We start from the raw sequence: 4,728 nt of genomic DNA on the forward strand, positions 1-4,728 counted from the left end.
ATATGGTAGATGGAGTGTTGTGTCTGGCTTCTTTCATTTAATATTATACTTGTAAGATTCATTTATAGACACACAACTGTATCTCATCCGTTTTCATTACTGCATAAAATTACATTTTAAAAACTTTATCACAATTTATTAAATTATTTTACCGCTGATGGACATTGGGTTGTTTCTAATTGGAATCCATTATGAAAAATGTTGATAAGAAATCTTCTTGTACATGTCTCCTAGCATGTGTGTGTATGGATTTCTCTGCATTTTATACCCAAGAATGGAAAACCTGAGTCGTGGGTTTGTGTATGCAACTCTTCTAGGTAAAGTTCAACTGCTTCTTAGAATGTAGTCACACATTGCATAAAAACATTTCGAGCAATGACAGACTGCATAGATGATGGTGGTCCCATAAGGTCATAATGGAGCTGAAAAATTCCTATTGCCTAGTGATGTCACAGCTATAGCAACATAGTAGCAATGAATGATGCATGTGTTTGCTAGTGATGCTAGTGTAGACAAACATACTGCACTACTGTGTAAAAGTATAGCACATACAGTTATGTTTAGTACATAATTCTTGATAATGATAATGACTATGTTACTGATTTATGTATTTACTATGCTATAGTTTTTTATCATTATTTTAGAGTATACTCCTTCTTCTTACTAAAAAAAAAACCAAAAACAGTTAAACATGAAACAGCCTCAGGCAATCCCTTCAGGAGGTATTCCAGAAGAAGGCATTGCTCTCATAGGAGATGATAGCTCCCTGTGTGTTATTGCTCCTGAAGACCTTCCAGTGGGATAAGATATGGAGGTGAAAAACAGAGATATTGATGATCTTGACCCTATGTAGGCCTAGGCTAATATGTGGGTTTGTGTCATAGTTTTTAACAAAAAAGGTTAAAAAGTGAAAATAAAACAAAAACCTAGAAAAAGCTTTGTAGAATAAGAACATTAAGAAAATATTTTTGTACATCTGTACAATGTGTTTGTTTTAAGCTAACTTATTATAAAAGGGTCAAAAACTTAAAAAATTAAACGTTTACAAAGTAAAAATGGTACAATAAGCTAAGGTTAATTTATCACTAGAGAAAGAAATTTTTTTTTTTTTTGTAGAGACAGAGTCTCACTGTACCGCCCTCGGGTAGAGTGCTGTGGCGTCACACGGCTCACAGCAACCTCTAACTCTTGGGCTTACGCGATTCTCTTGCCTCAGCCTCCCGAGCAGCTGGGACTACAGGCGCCCGCCACAATGCCCGGCTATTTTTTTGTTGCAGTTTGGCTGGGGCTGGGTTTGAACCCACCACCCTCGGCATATGGGGCCGGCGCCCTACTCACTGAGCCACAGGCGCCGCCCGAGAAAGAAATTTTTAAAAAGAAATTTAGTGTAGTCAAAATGTATAGTGTTGTGAAGTCTATAGCAGTGTGCAGTAATATCCCAGGTCTTCACATTCACTCTCCTCTCATTCACTGACTTACCCAGAGCAACTTCTGTAAGATCCATTCATGGTAAGTTCCCTACACAGGTGTACCATTTCTATCTTTTATACACATTTTTATGGTATCTTTTCTACGTTTAAATAGATAAATACTTATAGCTACCTACACTATATGTGTTACAGTTGTCATGCTGGACAGGTTAGTACAGTGTGTAGGTGTGTAGTAGGAAGTGCCATCTAGATTTGCTTAAATGCACTCACACAATGACAAAATCTAATGACACACTTCTCAGAATGTATCCTTGTTGTTAAGTGACATATAACTGTAGCTGCACAATTTACAATCTCTCCAGCACTATATGAATGTTCCCATTGTTCTCCACCTTTGCCAACACTTGATATTTGTTAGACTCTTAACATTTTTGCAGATCAAACAGATGTTGTGGTAGTATTTTCACGGTGGTTTTAATTTGCATTTCCCTGATTCCTAATTAGGTTGTGCACCCTTTTAATATGCTTATTGGTTATTCAGATTTCCCTTTTGTCAAGCACCTCTTCAAGTCTCTTGCCACTTTTTCTATTGTGCTGTCTATTTTGCATTGATTTGAGGGTGTTAAAAATCTCCTCTCTGGGTATTAGACTTTTGTTAAACACACACTTTAAATACTTTCTTCCACTCTATAGTTTGCCTTTTCTTCTTGATGATATATTTTAATTAACTGATGTTCAAGATTTTCATGTAGTCACATTTACCAGTCTTTATTACACAGTCATGTCGATATTTTCTTCTATTATCTTCTAAAAGCCTTATAGGTTTGCCTTTCACGTTCAGCACGCTTGAAGTTGATTTTTGAATATGGTTTTAGGTAGGGTCTAATTTTTTTTATGAAAACACCATTTATAAGAAGATTATTTTTTTCCTCACTGCTCTGTTACCACAGCTTTGTCATGTATTAAGTGTTCATATATATGCTTGGGTCTGTTTCCTTTTGTTATTGATTCTTGGCTAAATTGTATTATGGTCTAAAAACATAAACTATGTGTTTTTAATTCTCTGAAAATTTTCTGAGTCTTATTCTTAGCCAGGTATATGGTCTAGTTTTGTAAATGTTCCCTAAGTGCTTGAATATGAATTCTGCTGTTGCTTGGTTAATATTTACATGGCGTATCTTTTTCTATCCTTTATTTTTACCCTTTTGGTAACATTAGGTTTTAGGTGTTGCTTTGTGTAAACATCATTTATTTGAATTTTAAAAATTCTGTCTGACATGATTGCAAGAGGGACTTTACCTAACAAATGCAATCAGTGTAACCTGGCTTATTATACCCTCAATGAATTCCTAACAATAAAAAAAAAAAAAAATTCTGTCTGACATTCTTTGTTTATTTTCTGGAGTCCATTTTTCAAAAAAAGTTGAGATTAATATGAGAGTACAAATGATTAGGTTACACTGTTTGAATTTCCTAGGTAAAGTTCAAGTTGTAGTTGAGTCCTTCACTCAGGGGGTGTGCTGTATACCTTTGCACTGTGCACATTAGAGGAGAGTTTACTAATCCTCTTCTCTCCTTCTCTTTCTCCTATCCCTCCTCCCCCTCACTCCCATTTGAATTTAGTGTGTTTTTCTCTCGTGTGGGAACGTAGCTGTTTATCTATTGGTTTTGTGTTAGTATTGAGTACATTGGATACTTACTTTTCCATTCTTGTGATACTTTACTAAGTAGAATGTGCTTCAATTCTATCTAGGTAAATACAAAAGATATAAAGTCTCCATAATTTTTATAGTTGAACAGTATTCCATGGCATACATAAACCATGTTTATTAACCCATTCATGAGTTGATGGGCACTTGGGTTGATTCTACATCTTAGTGATTGTGAATTGAGCTGCAATAAAAATTCTAGGGCAGGGCGGCGCCTGTGGCTCAAAGAAGTAGGGCGCCTGCCCCCAGGTGACAGCCCCGGCCAAAAAAAAATCTAGGGCAAATGTCCTTATGATAAAATGATTTTTTTTCCTTCTGGGTAGATACCCACTGATGAGATTGTGGGATCAAATGGAAGGTTTACTTTTATCTCCTTGAGCATTCTCCATACTTCTTTTCAAAGAGGCTGTATTAATTTGCAATCCCATCAGCAATGTAATGTAATATTCCCTTTTCTCCACACCCACACCAGCATCTGCAACTTTGGGATTTTGTGATTTGGTCTATTCTTATTGGGATGAGGTGATATCTCAGGATGGTTTTGATTTATATTTCTCTGATGATTAGGGATGATGAGTATTTTTTTCAAGTGTTTGTTAGCCATTCGTCTGTCTTTGTCAGAGAAGGTTCTGTTCAAGTCTCTTGCCCACACTTACATGGGGTTGTTTGCTCTTTTCTTGTTGATTAGTTTGAGTTCTCTACAGATTTTAGTTATTAATCCTTTGTCAGATTCTTAGCATGCAAATATTTTCTTCCATTCTGAAGGCTATCTGTTTGCTTTATTTGTTGTACCCTTAGCTGTGCAAAAGTGTTTTAGCTTGATCATGTTTCATTTATTTATTTTTGGTGTTGCTGCAATTGACGAGGGGTCTTCTTCATAAAATCTTTTCCCAGGCTGATTTTGTCAAGAGTTTTCCCCACACTTTCTTCCAGGATTTGTATCATTTTGTGCCTTAAATTTAAATCTTTTATCCAGTGAGAGTCAATTTTTGTAAGTGGTGAGAGGTGGAGGTCCAGTTTCAGTCTTTTACACGTGGCTAACCAGTTCTCTCTGCACCATTTATTAAGTAGGAATTCTTTCCCTAGTGCATGCTTTTGTTTGGTTTACCAAAGATCACATGGCATATGTGACTGGGTTCATCTCTAGGTCTTCTATTCTATTCCATAGGCCTGTATCACTACTTTGTGCCAGTACTATGCTTTTTCCCCCTTTTTAAAAATTAAATCATAACTGTGTACATTAATGAATTTATGGGGTACAATGTGCTGATTTTATATATAATTTGGAATGCTTACATCAAACTGGTTAACATACCCTTCATCCCCTTAATTGTTGCTTTAAGATATTTGTACTCTACTCTTAATAGATTTGACATGTACCCTTGCATTATGTACAATAGGTGAGGTCCCACTGATTACCCTCCCTCCACCTGGCATCCCCTTACCCTCCCCTCCTCTTACCCTCCTCTTCCCTCCCCTCTCCCTCCCCTACCCTCCTTCTTTCTGGGCTATAGTTGTGTTTCATCATTTATATGAAAGTGTGGATTAGATACTTTTTCTTCCAATCTTGAGATACAAATAACCCTATT

Source organism: Nycticebus coucang, chromosome 8 (genome assembly GCF_027406575.1).
Source record: "Nycticebus coucang isolate mNycCou1 chromosome 8, mNycCou1.pri, whole genome shotgun sequence".
Taxonomy (NCBI): Eukaryota; Metazoa; Chordata; class Mammalia; order Primates; family Lorisidae; genus Nycticebus; species Nycticebus coucang.